This window comes from Dermacentor silvarum, chromosome 11 (assembly GCF_013339745.2).
Source record: "Dermacentor silvarum isolate Dsil-2018 chromosome 11, BIME_Dsil_1.4, whole genome shotgun sequence".
In the NCBI taxonomy this organism is placed as follows: domain Eukaryota; kingdom Metazoa; phylum Arthropoda; class Arachnida; order Ixodida; family Ixodidae; genus Dermacentor; species Dermacentor silvarum.
The window spans coordinates 97,143,745-97,161,704 of NC_051164.1; the positions used below are offsets into that span (position 1 = coordinate 97,143,745).

Sequence of the window (17,960 nt, forward strand, 5' to 3'; positions counted from 1 at the left end):
CATTGAGCGGTCCGATCGCAAATACCAGCGCGCGAAGTAGTACGAACGAACACGCCCAAGCAGCATCGCCAGCAGTTTCCAACATGTGACCATGGGACGTATTCTGCGATGATCGCCTCGGCAATACTATCGCCTTCGCATGACGTATGTTCAACCAGCCAATCGGCTCATCCGATTTTGCTCAACCAGCCAATCAGCGCGCGCCTGACCGATATTGTCGCCGAGGCAATACTATCGCCGAAAGTGATCGTCGGAGAATACGTCCACATGGTGCAGCCCAATGCATTTCGATCGCAGCGCCGCCAGAGTATTTTTCGTCGTCGAGCGCCTCACTGCAAAGCGTGCGCTGCCCAGGCCGCTCGTTCCACTCAACGTTTAGAGGAAGCTTTAGCTTGAGGTCTCCTATGTAAATGTGCATGGGAAAGGAGAAATCATTTTTTTACAATAGCGATTATATGGACTCTAGGCGAAATTTCGTCGTCGTCGTCGTCGCCGTGAGGTTCCGTATGAAGTCCACGGGCGATAAAATCGCCGCCGAGCGCCATATGCTCTATGTGCGAGTGAAAGCATGCGACGGCGAGCCGGCAATCGCTGCTCGCACACACAACGGCGGGAAGCGGGAAGGAAGCGCAGCCTTCCAGTCGCGCACAACGCTCCAGAGGGAGGGTAGGTAGTTGGAGAAGCGGTTCCTTACTGCGGGTGCGCGCTCCCGCCGCGCCGGAAGTCTCCGGGGAGAGGGAGCGCAGGTAGTGGGGCCACTCTTCACTGCGGCCGCGCGCTCCCGCCGGGAGAACGGGGGCGCATTCTGCGCCGCGAGTTCCCGCCCGCGCGGCTGTATCTTGAAAGCCATCTGCGTCGTGGACACAGTCTGCTGTGCGCTGTGTTTTCGCGGCTAATATCGCGTTGATGCTAGCGCCGGCACGAAGCTCAATAGGTGACCCGCAAAAGAGCGAGGGATTCTGGGACGCGCCGTCTGCTGGCTGTTTCCGGTTCGAGGCAGCGCAGCCGCCGCCACAACTTCGCGGTTGAAGCCTGTTGATGCGCTTGTAGTTCGGCTTTGTTACACTCGAAGATTACCCGGTCGCAGGTGCCTATAGCATAACCATGGTTCAGCCATTGGCTGCTCAGATTCAAGCGTTAAAGGTAAATGCATGTCACTACTGCCTTGCTCCGACTGCACAGCTGAGTCAGCTGTGCACAAGCATCAGGGGAATGGCTGCCACTTCCAAAACTGTAACAAGGCAGAGACCATCCGTGAACAAAAAGAAAATGAACGCACAGTGCCACTTATCAGGCGGCGATTAGCTGTGTAAGGGCCGACACGGAATGATTCCCCAAGATATTTCTTTCTATAACATAGACTCAAGCAACCACAACTATTTCAGTACTCGCACGCACACATAGAGGCATTATGAAACATGGTTTTACAGCGCAAGTTTAAACGGGACACAACGAGGTACATACATAATACTCGTAACCAAGTAGCCCACCTTAGGTCCTTGAACCAGATAGAGGTTGCGAAGTAGTATTACGTCGGCAATACGGCCATTGTTGACAAGAAAGCGAAAATTTCCAACTACGTACCACTTCAAATGAGCCTCGAGTTTCGATCGAGAAATGCCGTTGACAGCGCGCAACCCCCCCCCCCCCCCCTTATTTCAAGTATTTTCAGCACTTCATTTTTCTAATTACGCTAGCTGGCGCCGTTACCCGACGATATCGGTTGCGCAACGATCACAGCGCAGCATTTACCAGACCGCTGTAGCCATCACCTTAGCACCCGACTTCTAAGTAATGCTTCTATACGCTTGATAAATTACCGATAAAGATAATTTTTCATCTGCCTCACTGACCTGCAGGGAGAGCAGTCAGTGACGGTGTGTCCAAGCAACGGCAAATATCATAGAGCTAAACCCGTCAGAAACAAAAAGGCTGCCGAAACGAAACCCAAAGTTCGTTTACGAATAAAAGCATGTTCTTACCTTTCTTGCCTTGTCATCGTCGCACCCAAAGTGAAATTAAACCTTAAAATCAGCTACATAAATGGTACGACATTGCTGGTGGACAAAACTAACGGAAAGCTTTGCACGATTGACAATTGAAACCGCGCAGAAAAACATGTGCGCCGGGCATGCCACGGATACCGACGCGTCGTCCGTCGAACCGGAAGCTGCTAGCAGACGGCGCGCCCCACAATTCCCTGCGATTGCTCGTTTTTCCGGTCCCTTATTAGCTCGATGCTGCGCTGACTGACTCTAGCATTTTGATAGCCAGTGTCCGCGGTCATCGAGTGATTTACATTCATGTTTGCTTGTGCGCGCGTGACACCATGCTTGTTTATTTAGTTAGTATGCATATGTTTACAAGTTTATACGGCTGATACAACTACTATCCGTACTTTGTATAGCTGTCCACTAATTTGCTACCGCAATCGATGCTTCGCCTTTCGGGTGAAACTGCGACACTTTTCACGGAAACCACTGCACCACATTTGGGGAGATTTGTTCCATTTGAAAGAAAAAGTTAAAATCTAGTGACTGTTCGTTGCGAATTTTCGATTGACGTCATCAATTTTTAATAAGAATTGACAACAAGCGCAAGTTTTCAGGAAACAAAACTATCAATGTTTACAACACTAACTCAGCCATCAAAAATTATAGCAAAATTCTGTAAATTGCACCTACTAGTAAGTGTAAAGCGGACAAAATTGATGAAATATACATGGCTCTCAAACAGACCACTAATTTGTGAGTAGAACATTTGCAAAACCCTTGTTAACAACGTAACAAATTCACATAAGATATAAATTGACACATCTCATTTGTCCGCTTTGGATGCTCTAATGGCTACAGTTTACAAAACTGCGATATCTGTTCTATAGGTGCAGAGCTACGAATTTTTAAACTTCGTGATTCTATATTTTTATAACTTCCCAATTTTTGAAAATTTCGTGTAAGAAATTCAAGCCCTAAATCAAAATTACGCTCCCAATAGTCCCTAGAATTTAACTTTCTCTCTCAAATGCAACGAATTCCATTAAAATCGGCCCAGTGGTTATCTCAGAAAAGCCTTTCTGCGTTTTACACGTATTTGAATAGGCGGCATGGGAGTTGGGCCCGAGCAAAAGCTTCCTCTTACTCGTGGGTTGAAAAATCCGATGGCCGGCATTATGGAAAAATTGACCGTCCGGCTTTATGGCACCAAATGTATGGTGCCGCCATTGATGGTCGGACCCACCACCATTGGGGGTAGTCGAACCCGACGAACTTTGGTGTTAGCTAAGGCAAAGTTAATTAAGGCACTCGAACCCACGACCTTTGGCAGGACCAAAACTGATGGTGCCACCATTGATGGTCCAAGCCACAACCATTGGGGGTAGTCGAAACCATGACCTTTGGTGTCAAGACGATGTTGATTAGGGCACAGTTAATTCAGATATAGTTCATCAAGGCACTACAATTCACGGACTTTGGTGGGAGAAAACATGTAATAGGAAGTAACAACGCATTCGAATAAGAATGTCAAGTAATTTAATTAATGTCTCGCTAGCGCGCAGGCTTTCGCCTTCATCCTCTTGTATGCTAAACTGACTGTCAACTTCTTTCTAGTTACTCCAGCGCAGATTTCCTGATCACTGACGTGCGCTCCTGCAGTCAAAAGCTGCACACCTCTGCGAAGCGCTCGCCATCTGGCGCAAGTTTTGGAAACCTACCCTTCTCGCCAACGCGTGCCATCTGGCGGGAGAAGAGTGAATGTCACCCACTGAGTTAGAGCGGGAAAATTTGGTCGGAGACCGAGTCATCGACTGGCCACTTACGCCGCGCCAAACACGGACTATTTCCGCAGTCTATTCACACGGTTTGCGAATCTTGGAAGAGAAAAGCATTCCAGAATTTGTCAGCGGCATCGATAATAGAAGAGAGGCGGCAGGGTGGGATTGCGGGAAACGGGCAGTGTTGGGGAGAACGACACCGCAAAAAAAAAATAGTTTTCTATGTAAATTATATTGCGTTCTATCTCATTCGTACGACCCTATTTTTTCCGCCTATTATTCTGAACGCTTACGGCTTAGTGTAAGCACAATTGCAGTCATTTTCATTTCAATTTTATTTCTTTTTACGATGTTACATTAGATTTTCAGAATTCCTGGTGGCGTTTAAATGAATCGCGTAGTGGTGATGTGTTTCGTCTTTCGCGGTAGGCTTCAACAGGCGCTTGCACTTTTATCGCACACAGTATAAGAATTTCAGAGGCGTTCCGATATGGCCATTCTTACACCCACCATTGACACCGAGAACGACTTACGCAGCATCCCTTCGTGGTAATCTAAAGGCAACTAAAAAAATATCGAGTACGCAGCCGCAGTGGGGTACGTGAAACGTCTTGTGCGTGCTGCAGACGGGTGCAAGGGCACTAGAGTACAGAAATGAAGTGGCCAAACGTGCATTCACGCATTAGAAAGCTTACATGATAAATGTGTGATACGGCATGTGGGCGTCGTATACGCTCTAATGTAGCAATCATGCTCGTTCCAATTCTTTGTGGGCCCGTTTGTTTTGCGGAGGGTGTTTTGGGCACTAGCGCAAAGAAATGACCACCCTGCTGGACGGCACACGAGACTGCCCTACGCCACTCGAGACCGTCGCACTCGTATAGATGCTCGGGGTTCCTGAGCTCGATAGCCTCAATCTTCTGTGCTTACGCTCCTTGCGGACACCGGCACGTTAAGTGGACCGTAGTCAAAAGGAGGTGAATATCCCCCGGTCTTGCTGCCCGAGTCTCCTTAAGCCATTTCTAGAGCAATGCTGCGCGTAAGTACAGGGACACAAGAAAGAACGATGGGACACGATAGAACGTGTCCAGAAAGGACAATCGTTCATTCTTGTGTCCTTTATGTGCAACATCGTGCATTCTTGTGGCATGCCAACAGGCCCCAATTAGCTACCTTAGTGAAGTACATTTCTAGACCCAGCGTGTTGAACGCGTGGGCGCCATACCCAAGCAAACTGGAAATTTATGCAAGACATTGCACAATTGTAGGTCTCATTAAGCATGACGAGCTCTGGTTTGAAACTGATGTATTATCGTTGCTATGGCTGACAAACGTATTGCCAAGCTAAGCCTCTCTGAACGCCGAGCGAAAGGCAAAATTTATCTCCGATTGAATCATGCGTGGCGCGACACGTGCATGATCGAGTAACCGCTTTTTTCCTTTCCACAACGATAAGAAAATACGACGCCTGAGTAGTACGGTTGCAAAAATACAAGAGCTAACGCTAAACATGTTTTCATTACATGCGGTGCCAGCAAGCAACCCGCTCTTACCGATTTCGAGACGTTTATATCTGTAACTGGCACTTACGCTGACTGCGTCTGGCGGAGTCGGCTTCGAACAGGGTGGTTCCTGGCATGCCTATGCGAAGGGGAAGTAGCGCGGAAACTCTGGGGCTCATATGCACGTGTCGAGTCGTTGTACCGAGTGTACCAAGTATACCGAGAGCCTGAAGCCGCTCAGAAAGACAGACCACCCCAAAACGACAGCCAGAAAAAATTTGGCTCCGAGTATTCGTCGCAGCCTTCATTCGCCTCAGTTGTCTACTTCCACGTGCGCTTATTCCTGCCGTTTCAGAGGTAGACGTCAGAACTTCGAGCATGCGCAACACGAGAGTGTCTTCCGCACACTCTTGCGTGACCATATGCGTGAAGATACGCAGTTTTCCGGGATGGATGGATGAAAGGAGGGATGGATGGGTGCTATGAGCGCCCCCTTTGAAACTGGGCCGTGGGTTACGCCATCAATCTCTTGTTCTTATTTTGCTTAATGGTTTATCTATATTTTTTTAACAGACAAAAAATTTCCAGCACCAAACTTCCTGAACCACTACAGGGACACAGGATAATCCGTGCTCCTAGCAGCCTCTGCTGGAAGCTTCCCCCATTTTCAATTAGATGGGCTAAAAAATTCGGTGTTATTCAACGAGTTGCGACTGGGAGTTTTGTTTGGTAATATGGTATTTCGTCGGTGAAGAACGTGATCGACTTCGACTGCAAGACAACGGCTGCATCCATTGCAGTGGATCATCTGCCATGGCGCTATGCTGCTGAACACAAGGTGGCTATAGGTTCAATTTCCTGCCCTGCTGAAGCCATCTTTTTTTTTTATTAAATGCATTTAAGGAGAGGTTGGTACCTATATGTGGCGCCGGCTACTCTTCTTCTCTTGCATGATAGTTGTCCTCAGAATGTTGTCAAAACTCACAAAACTGGACTAATAACCACATGCACGAACGTTCACGTAGAAAATCCTAACTGAAATATAAATAAATGTTCGCACTACAAAAGAGTATACTTGTGATATTTTTGATTCCTGCAAAAATTGTACCAAGGCGCGCGCAGCGATGTTTTGTTGTTTTTCTGTAGGCCATGGACCCAAAATTTTTCCTATGGATAGTGGTCGTCTGTCCAAGCCACGTAGTTTTTCTGAAAGCTTCTTACGGGAAGCGTCATGTTTTTTACAGCGTAGAAGAAGGTGTTCTATGTCTTCTTCAGCCTCTCCACATGAGCATGTAGCACTATTAGTTTTTCTTATCCTATACAGGAAGCTTTTAGTATAGGCAGTGCCTACACGAAGCCTATGTACTGTTGTTTCAACCGATCGGTTATTTTTAAACGGAATATTGAATTCTATTCCAGGATCAATATTATATAATCGAGAGTTCTGCGCATCATTTATGAACCAAGTTTCCTTGGACAATTTACCGCATAGTTTGTTCAATAAACAACGCGCGTCACTCATTGTTAGAGGAACTAGTGATAATTCATTTTTTTGATGAGCCTCACGTGCCATTTGATCAGCCGTTACATTTCCTATGATTTCACAGTGACTTGGAATCCACTGGAAAGCTATCAGATCTTTCGCTATGGCATATGTCTTCTGTATTTCATATGCCAATGTGCTGTTTCTTTTTCTTAAGCTGATTTCATTTAGGCTCAGCAATGAGGGTTGCGAATCACTCAGAATTACCCAGCGAAGAGGTCCTGAAGGCTGACATATGTAATGTAAAGCAGAAAGTATTGCGTAAAGTTCTGCCGTTGTGGACGTTGTAAATTGGCAAAGCTTATAAGATCTTTTCTTTTGGTATGTAGGTATATAAAACGCTGATGTAGAGCTTTGTTTCCAGCATGATCCATCGGTATATACGTGAATGCGATCTACGTAGTTAGTGTAAAGATGTGATAAAGTTAATTGCTTTATCGCAACTACGGGCATATCACATTTACGACCTACTCCAGGAATTGAAGTGACTATTTCTGGAATTGTAAGTCGCCATGGGGGATGTGTTGCGCATGCAGGCCAGTATTCGTAAGCAGGTAGTAAGTTTTTGCACCGCCGTATTTCATCATGTATGCGTGCAGCGGTTCTACCTTGAAGGTTTTGGCATAATGGATGATTAGCGTGTTGTGTTGCTAAACGAAAAAAGTGACGACAAGTTTCCGTAAATCTTAGTGCATGAAAAGTTGGTTGGCGGGACTCAGCAATTACCAAAGCACTGGCAGATGCACGGGGAACACCAAGGCATATGCGAAGGCTTCTGGCCATTAATCTTTGAATGGTTTCCTCTAGATTACGGGATATTCCATGTAGTACAGGAGCAGAGTATGCTATTCTTTGTCTAATGATCGCCGAGTGAATGCGTAATAAAGAAGAGGTTGAACTACCCCATCTCACCTCAACAAATCGACGAAGAATGTTGATTAGGGAGTTGACTTTCTCCTCTAATGCTTTTATTTGGGGAGCCCATGATAACCGTCTGTCTATAATAACACCTAAGAACTTATGTTGTCGCACAAGTTGCAAACGCTGAGAGTCTAGCACAAGTTGGAATCTCTTGAGGCATTTCCTTGTAAAAGGAAGTACAGCAGTTTTCTCAAGTGAAATAATCATACCTCTACTTTTCAAAAAAGCATTAATCACTGTTAGGCCAGCTTGTGACGTTTGCTGAACGGCTTGAGTACTCGTGTCAGAAGTCCATATGCACAAGTCGTCTGCATATAGTGAATAATTCAAGGTAGTAGGCAAGATATGGGGTAATTCAGCCATAACACAGTTAAATAAAAATGGACTGAGTACACTACCTTGTGGAACGCCTTGATTCACTTTATGCTCTGTGCTTTTGCCATCAGCAGTTTCAATATAGATTTTCCTGTCTCTTAAGAATTCCGCAATCCATCTCAGTGTTCGGCCAACTATGCCCAACTGAATTAACCCATGCAGTACGTGAGTGTGGCTGGCTGTGTCAAATGCACGCTTTATGTCTAGAAACACTGCAATGGTGATTCTTCCACAGCTCCTCTCGTGATCTACGTATGTAACAAGATCTAAAATTTCATCCATCGTACACCGGCGCCTGCGGAAGCCCGCCATATTTTCGGGCAGTGCGTTGGTGCATTCTGTCCACCATTGAAGCCTAGCATCAATCATCTTTTCCATAAGTTTACAAACGCAACTTGTCAGGCTTACAGGGCGGAAAGAATCTAACGATAAAGGAGTTTTACCCGGTTTTAGTATCGGAACTACTCGCGCAATTTTCCAAGAAGGAGGAAGACATTCCGATATCCATGCATCATTCAGTAATTTTAATAAAGTATTTGTGGCTACAGGACCCAAATTTTTCAGGGCAGCATATGTGACCCCGTCAGGTCCAGCTTCTGTCCTCTGGCGACACGATACAAGAGCGTTCTTTAATTCTTCTAGTGAAAACGGTTGATCTAGGTCATGATGATCGCTTCTAATAGAAAAATTGATCGATGCTTTGACTTCTTCGACAGAATTACTGTATTCAGATGTGTTTACTGCTGCACTTGGGCGAGTAATAAGCTGACAAAACTCATTTGCTATAGTTGTTTCCGGTACTTTCTGGACTAAAGCTAGTGCTCTGAATGGCTGTTGGTGCGTTACTGGTCCACTTAAAGAGCGCAGAACATTCCATAATTTTGATTCAGGTGTAAAGGGAGTGAGTGAAGTGCAGAATTCCTGCCAGCGCTTTGTACCTAGTCGCTCCAGCTGCCGACCCATACGATCATACACCTTTTGGCATTCTCGGTAATCTTCAAGAAGCCATCTTTTATTTTTATTTTTTGATGGGAATCGGGTGGTGTAACAGAAACAGTCGCATGTCATTTGTAGTCAAAACTATATGAAATAAAACTTTCTTCAAATGGTGAGGTAATGGAATTGTCACATAAATGAAATGCAAGACAAACACGAGACTGGAACTGTCTGATCTTCCGTACACTTCCTGGTGCACCCTCTTGGTCGCTTGGGCTCAGTCATTGTGAACTTGTATCCTTCAAGTTTTCTTTAGACCGCGGTCTCGAAGTCATTTAAAGCCTTCGAGATCTGCTCTTTCCTGAGGATTTGCTGCACATCACTGGGCCACAACAATCAGGATACGGTCCAGTACCTCCGTAAGGAGCTTGCAGAGAGGGTCGTCTGCTCCTACGCACCTGTTGTGTAAGAAAGACAACACTTAACTGGACACAATATTTGTTCGTTCATCTCGCTTATTTCCTACTCTCCTTAAAACTATTTCGGGATCTCACGAAGAAACTGGGCGTATGCGCCTACAATGTATGCAATGTTCTTGCCTCCCTGAGGACAGGGGCCAGCGCAGAAATGCCACCAACAAAAATTTGTTAGTTGCTCTCATTCAAGCTTATGACGTAAATTTCGTCCCTGGGCGTATCCCTGTGACGAAACTTCGGGACTGGACTTCCGGTGCTTCTCGCGTGCTCGGTTTCGGTAACGCTGAGTAGAAGGGTTCAAGTTTGATAAATAATGTCTCAAACTGGGCGCGCATTCTAAAGATTAAAAAAATTGGTTTGCGTTTAAAAATAATCCCCCACCCTATTTCTGGCATATAAATAATTACCATAAATGTCGCAGTTTAGACGTTGATTAGTGAATTTTTGTTAATTAGGCATTTTGTGTGGGTTTCTTTTTGGGGTTTATCGTGTAATCTATTGCGTATTTCTTTAAATCTATTCACGATCAAAAAACACTCTATATACAGAGTGTCCTAACTCTCTTAGACCAAGATTTAAAAAAAAGAGCAACTGCAGTAGTCGAAGAAAGCCTAGCGCATATTGTTTCCAGTACAGTGGAGTAGCCGCCAGTAATATTTCGTTGCTAGCTATTTCACTATGTAATTGTAATTAATTTTCCAACTCGACAAGTACTGTCCTAATTATCAAAGTGTCAATGAGAAAATTTTAGAGCAACATGAAAAACTTGCGATACAGCTTTCTGTTGCCCAGTACGTGCTACATAAAAGTGTTTGTGCGAGCGTGAGAGAAGCCCGCGAATGCCCGCAAGATTGCCGCATGAGTGGCTGCTCGAGGCACTTTGTGTGTATTCGCGGACATCTTTCACGCTCGGAAAAAAACACGTTTATGTAGCATGCGTATTGAGCAACAGAAAGCTGTATCGGGAGTTTCTCATGTTGCTCTACAATCTTCTCATGGGCACTTTTCATTTAACTATATTAATTTAGAAGTTGATTAATTACTTAGGACTATATATCTAATTAGGCGGAATGCAAAAAATAATCTGAGAATCTCCAAGCGACGCCAAACAACATTACCTTGGTTCTGTCCAGTAACTTGGGATTTGCATATTTTTTAAATCTTGGTGCATGATAGTTCGGACACCCTGTATATGATTGCTTGATGCCTTCGGTCTGCGTGCCGCATGGATCATTTGTTGGTAGCATATTTGAGGACACAATGTCACAGCACTCGAGTGCCTAGTCATATCATCTCATATGTACTTTTCGAATCTCGCGCACTTTCTATGCAGATCGGAAAAACTAAATATTGTTATTACCTAAGCTCATACCAAATACTACTTTGAGTTGCTCAAAAAGCCAGTGAACAATATTAAGTTGGTTGATTCTCATAATGCACACGTGGATTTTCGTAAGGCTTGGTACCAGTTAATTGAAACTCCCCGCAGAATAAGCGTTACTTCATGTTTACTTTGTCTTCTCGCTTACCGCAGGTCTCTCGCTGGCAAGAACTATATGTTGTTCTTCGAGGGCTCTGTGCTTATCTAGACGAATTCTATTTGCGCTTCCTGTAGCCCTAAAAATTAGCGTAGTGCTAAAAAAAAAGGCGCAGAGCAGAAGGGAAAGTGTTATGAATACAGATTTCCTGAAAAGTAATATGAGGATTACTTTAGAGTCACGAGATCTCCATTCTTGCAGAAGTATGCCTCGCATGGGTTCGTACAGGTTGTATTCTGTCCATTTGGCTGTCTGTAACAATCCGGCTTGGTGCACTTAGGCGCTGATTTCAAGGCTGTCAAAAAAGAAGGGAAAAAAACAGTGGATATTCCAATAAGATTTCCGGATTTCTTCGCGGCACGCCTGCTCACAACGAATACTGCGTAGAAATAAAAAATAAGTTGGATCACATCTTCGCAGTTACTTTCAGATATAGCGCAAATAAGTACACACACACACGAAGACGCGACAGACGCGTACGAGCGTTACTACCATGGAACTGTTTATTACAATCGACGCACCCTCCGATTTATAAAGCGAACCACGTACACAAGTGTCACGCTCCCTTCTCCATGCGAAGGTGATAAAAACAAATATAAAAAAGTGAACAATACTACTATCTGCCTCACACAACAGAGTTCAAGTAGTCTAGTTCGTCATTGTGCAAAAGAATAGACGCTTCGCTTATACAAATAGCTGAATTCTTGTGGATAAAGAATGCTTCTAGAGCCACTCGAGCCGTGTAGTTTGCAGTTTTGCCTGAGATGGTGGTCTCATAAAATCGTGCCTCGCAACCACACGTGCAGATAGGGGCAACCAAATGTGCATACTTGTCATCTCTTTTCTCAACTTTTAGCGCATGCTCCCTGAGCCGGTCGTTAGTGCACCGTTCGGAATAGACGCTTCGTCTATTCTTTTGCACACTGCCGAACTGATGGACTACTTGCACTCTGTTGTCTGAGGCAGATAGCAGTATTGTTCACTTTTTTAGATTTGTTTTTATCACCCTCGCATGGAGAAGCGGGCGTGACACTTGCGCACGTGGTTCACCTTATCAATCAGTGTGTGTGTGTGCGTGTGCGTGTGTGTGTGTGTGTGTGTGTGTGTGTGTGTGTGTGTGTGTGTGTGTGTGTGTGTGTGTGTGTGTGTGTGTGTGTGTGTGTGTGTGTGTGTGTGTGTGTGTGTGTGTGTGTGTGTGTGTGTGTGTGTGTGTGGTGTGTGTGTGTGTGTGTGTGTGTGTGTGTGTGTGTGTGTGTGTGTGTGTGTGTGTGTGTGTGTGTGTGTGTGTGTGTGTGTGTGTGTGTGGTGTGTGTGTGTGTGTGTGTGTGTGTGTGTGTGTGTGTGTGTGTGTGTGTGTGTGTGTGTGTGTGTGTGTGTGTGTGTGTGTGTGTGTGTGTGGTGTGTGTGTGTGTGTGTGTGTGTGTGTGTGTGTGTGTGTGTGTGTGTGTGTGTGTGTGTGTGTGTGTGTGTGTGTGTGTGTGTGTGTGTGTGTGTTATTTGCGCTATATCTGAAAGTAACTACGTTAGACCAACTAGCCCAACAGGCGATCCTTCACGTCTTCACCCTCATGTTCACCTCCATGTTTGTTGAGCTGTTAAAACAGCGGTTTCACTACGCTTGGGGATGTTCTTTCGTGTGCCTGGTGGTCATGGCGAAGTCAGTAATTATTAAATACAGTGAGCACATATAAACAAATACAGTCAAACCCGGATACATCCAACCCACATATAACGAATTATTGTGTATAACGAACAGCAGTAAAATCCCCTTGAAAATTTTGTATAAAACTTATATTTTATATATCGTATTACCTATATATCGAACTTTGTTGTGATTACCTTCAGATTCGATATATCCGGGTTCAACTGTATTCTGCAAAACTTTATTCATGCTGGCGAACATCCACCTTACTGAGACTCCTCTGGAAGAATTATTTCGGAGAAGCGCACTTGATGCCTGCTTACGAGAAGTGACTTTGTTTTAAAGGGAAGCCTGGCATTTTCCTTTCAATACCTGGTAGCAATGATGATTTATTTTATTACTTGTCTTATTTTAGTAAATGCTACAGCCTGCAGACGGCGCTGACTACTGCTGTTCTTTGACCTGGTAATTATGCCTCAACACCTCAACAGCCCTTCTGGAGTCCCAGACAAGAGCATCACTTGCGCAAATTAAATAAACTTTATTATGCATTTGGTTATCTCCGCTTTGAATGGCCCGTCTTTTAGTTAAAAAACGCGATGCACAGAAGCTGGGACACCCTGTATACCACAACCACATAGCTCTTACACAAAGAAGTCGCGGATTAAACAAAGCAATGCAACTACGTCGTCGTATGCATATAGTCGTGAGATATGCACGATTTCAGGGGAACACGTGTAATTACTACATCCAATAATACAACCTTGTACCATGTAATTCATTTTGATTACAGCACAATTTATAACTTCCGTTCAAATTTATGTAGGACTTCATTTTTTTAAACAAGGTGTTAGCGCTGGCGCAATATATATATATATATATATATATATATATATATATATATATATATATATATATATATAGTCGATCAGGAGTGTGCGCCGAACCCAGAGATATAATCATGAGATACTCACGCGCTTAACAACCAAAATACTACTATTTTACTACTAGTAAAGTAATAGCATTTTTGTTGTTGTTAAACGTGTATTTCTTCCATATATATATATATATATATTGTAGTGAAGCGTTGGAACTCTGTAGTGGGTCGTCCGCTCCAGCGCCTTGAAGTGGGTCTCCCTCGCCAGTACCTTCTAGTGGGTCGTTTCCTTCGGCTCTCGAGCGCCGCACGTGCCGAGAGTCCTTGCTGCGCTTTTTGGACAGTCGCCCTTGCGCTGCTTCGAGTGCCATCTAATAAACATCCTTATAAATTGGTGGAGAGTGTTGTACCCTCAAAACCGTCTCCGGCATGTACCTTCAACGTCTCCGGCATGTTTTGACGCGTTTGAGCAACGCCGGCCTACAGTTGAACCTAAAGAAGTGCCGATTTGCCGCACGGCAGCTGACAATACTGGGCTACGTCGTGTCCAAGGATGGAATTCTCCCAGATCCTGCCAAGCTTCGGGCCGTAGCCGAGTTCCCCAGACCTACGTCCGTCAAAGAACTGCGCAGTTTCGTAGGACTGTGTTCCTACTTTCGACGTTTCATTCGAAACTTCGCCACTATTATATCGCCACTGACGAAGCTCCTTGGCAATACGGGGCCCCTCGACTTGTGGTCGTCAGTGTGCGAGGACGCGTTCGCAAAGCTCAGTCGTTTGTTGACGTCTCCGCTCATACTACGCCACTACGATCCTACGGCCCCTACAGAGGTACACACGGACGCCAGCGGTGTTGGCCTTGGCTCTGTCCTTGCGCAGCGCAAGCCAGGGTTCCCTGAATATGTCGTGGCGTATGCAAGTCGTACGCTTACTATAGCAGAGGCCAACTATACTGTCTCCGAAAAAGAATGCCTGGCGATCATCTGGGCCATTACGAAGTTTCGCCCTTATTTGTATGGTCGCCCGTTCGATGTCGTTACTGACCACCATGCACTATGCTGGCTGTCGTCGTTGAAGGATCCATCAGGCCGTCTCGCCCGTTGGGCACTTCGTCTGCAGGACTACGACATCCGCATGCTCTACCGCAACGGACGCCAACATGCCGACGCCGACGCCCTCTCGCGCTCCCCCTTACCCGACGACAACGCCCGCTGCTCAGGAACTCAGCTGGCAGTTTCTTCCATCGACCTTCACACCATCGCTACAGAACAGCGCAAGGACCAATGGATTGTCTCGCTGATAGACTTGCTCACTGATCCGTCGGCAACACCACCCACTCGCGCATTGCGTCGTCAAGAACACCATTTCGCCGTTCGCGACGAGCTACTTCACCGACGAATTACAGCGCCGACGGCCGCCAGTGGTTACTGGTAGTACCCCGCAGTCTCCGTTCTAAAATATGCGAATCGTTCCACTCTGATCCGCAGTGTGCACACTCTGGGGTATACAAAACTTACCATCGACTCCGGCAACGGTACTTTTGGCGGGGAATGTACCGGTACGTGCAGAAATTTGTTCGCTCCTGCCTCGGTTGTCAGCGCCGGAAATCTTCGCCGCACCTCTCGTCAGCAGGTCTACAACCTTTGCCATGTCCTAACCGGCCGTTTGGGCGCGTTGGCATCGATTTATCTGGACCTCTTCCTCTGACGTCGGCTGGTAACCGCTGGGCCATCGTCGCTGTTGACCATCTCACGCGATACGCCGAAACTGCCGCCCTTCCAGCGGCTACAGCACGAGATGTTGCCTCTTTCCTGCTTCACCGATTCATACTGCGTCACGGTCCACCTCTGGAGCTACTCAGCGATCGAGGCCGTGTCTTCTTGTCGGAAGTCGTCGAAGCCATTCTCAAAGAGTGTCACGTCGTTCACCGCAAAACTATTGCTTACCACCCACAGAGAAACGGTCTCACAGAGCGATTTAACCGCACGCTCGGCGACATGCTCTCAATGTACATCACTGCCGACCACACCAATTGGGATGCCATTCTGCCCTTCGTCACCTACGCCTACAATACCGCCCCTCAGAGTACTACTGTCTTCTCAGCGTTCTTCTTATTGTACGGCCGCCACCCGTCGCACACGATTGACACGATCCTTCCATACAAGCCAGACACGTCTGAGTATGCCCCTATATCTGCCACAGCCAGACATGCTGAAGAGTGTCGCGACCTGGCCCGGACCTTTACTACAAATGAACAAGAGCAGCAGAAGAGCATTCGCGGCGACACCAGCACTTCTGCGCCCACGTTTTTTCCTGGGGCGCTCGTCTGGCTCTCAGTCCCTACCACCGCAACTGGGCTCTCTTCGAAACTGCTGCCCAAATACGAAGGCCCCTACCGTGTCGTCGAACGCACGTCCCCAGTAAATTACCTCATCGAACCCGTTGAACCGTCTTCGGACATGCGCCATCGAGAGCGCGACATCGTCAATGCGGAGCGCCTCAAGATATACCCCTGACCCACTCATGGTGACAACCTGTTAAGTCGCCGGGCGGCTCCCGGGGTAATTGTAGTGAAGCGTTGGAACTCTGTAGTGGGTCGTCCGCTCCAGCGCCTTGAAGTGGGTCTCCCTCGCCAGTACCTTCTAGTGGGTCGTTTCCTTCGGCTCTCGAGCGCCGCTCGTGCCGAGAGTCCTTGCTGCGCTTTTTGGACAGTCGCCCTTGCGCTGCTTCGAGTGCCATCCAATAAACATCCTTATTATATATATATATATATATATATATATATATATATATATATACTTTTTTAAGCATTGCTATGCTGCTATGCTGCCATGGCTTGGTCGCGTCCGCTATTTGCTCCTCATGACCACAGTAATCAGTGACCTTATGAGTTGAAAATGGGAAGTTGACTCACCCGTACTGCTATAAAGCACCGAACCACAAATTAACACGACAAACACAGTAGCTCGCAGCATGTCCCTTGGTTCTCCTGTTCCCTAGAAAACATGCCAGAGTAACATTTCAAATTTTATATTCAAGTTATAAATTCAATGTATTTTCGAATTTTCAGTTTTAAGCATGAGGGTGGGCTTTAGTAAGCCCGATATGCATGCACTTCTGGGGCACCCTCTCCAAGAATCGCACACTGAGGTTGTTTTCAAATTGCGCAGAGTGTTAGCATCGAACTACACTTCAAAGCAACTCTAGCCGACTGCTGTGCTCCCCATATGAAAAACTTCTCACTTCTACTAACCCTCTGATGCAATTCCTACTGACAGGAAGCTAGCAGAACTTTCATATACCTATGTTGTATTCGACATTAAGATTAAGGCACCAATCAGCCGTCACGTGATGGCTAATCAGCTTTCAAGTGACTCCCTTAGGAACAGTGCAACATAAAACGCAATACTCCCGAAGAAACAGGCATGGTAGTTCTTATAGCATGGCTACGTTTAATGAACCTGATGAAGTTAATTGTTGTGCTGCTGCTGCTTCTGAGGCTCGGACACTCAAGAGCTTACACTTCGCAAAGAACAAACATAGGTGAGTACAACTTTTATTTTACTCAAGTTTAGACGCCGCATAAAAGATCAACACAAACGTGCACAAACTGTAAATTTGGCTTCGGAGGAATTCTTTTCGGGGCACACACGAACACAACTGCACGTCCAGTTAGCTGTATCTCCAGAAGAGGGCTCACCGGCAGGTGACGTGGACTCCTTCAGCACACGGTCTTTCCAGGCAGCTTCTGTGGAACTCGCTGACACAAAATAGCGGGAAGGCTTTTCGCAATTATATATGCGTTCAACCCTGCAGGTTTCCTTCGAATTTCACGGGAGAATAACCGCCGTCACTGTCTCATTGTTCGAGGCCCTGAACTCTAAAACAAAAGGTTTCGTTCTTCGCCTCTTATCCACACATACAATTTTATCTGATAACAACGAAGAGCGGCCGACCACTATCCGAAGTTATAATGGTCCGCCCCTGCTCCATACAATGCACATGGTGTGCGCTTTAGCCAAAGACAGAGAACGACCACGTGACATTTGCGTATTTTTAATGTTCGGTGCATGATAGTTGGGACACCCTGTATATGGGAGTCGCGACGCTGCGCAAGCCGTTTGTCTGTGCTCACTCCCACAATTATTTAAAATTAAATGAATTTCTGAGGCTTTACGCGCCAAAACGACGATGTGGTTATGAGGCCAGGCTTGGGCCGGACTCTGGATTAATTTTGGTCATCTGGGGTTCCTAAACGCGCACCTACATTTAAGTACACGAGCGATTGTTCGATTCCGATTTGCATGCAACTGCTGAATATAGGCGGCAGCAGCAGGATGATCGAATCACGATTTGAATAACGTCGAAATCACTCTAG

The 17,960-nt window shown here is 46.1% G+C and overlaps 1 long non-coding RNA gene across 1 annotated transcript; it reads right to left on the bottom strand.

Annotated features, from left to right (window-relative positions):
- Positions 1 to 8,746: 8,746 nt before the first annotated feature.
- LOC119433919 (uncharacterized) lies at positions 8,747 to 17,444 on the bottom strand. The gene is made up of 4 exons (XR_005188486.2): positions 17,283 to 17,444; positions 16,497 to 16,578; positions 11,235 to 11,358; positions 8,747 to 9,507 (listed from the first exon to the last, which is right to left on the bottom strand). It is a non-coding gene; the product is annotated as an uncharacterized LOC119433919 (long non-coding RNA).
- Between the last annotated feature and the right edge of the window lie 516 nt (positions 17,445 to 17,960).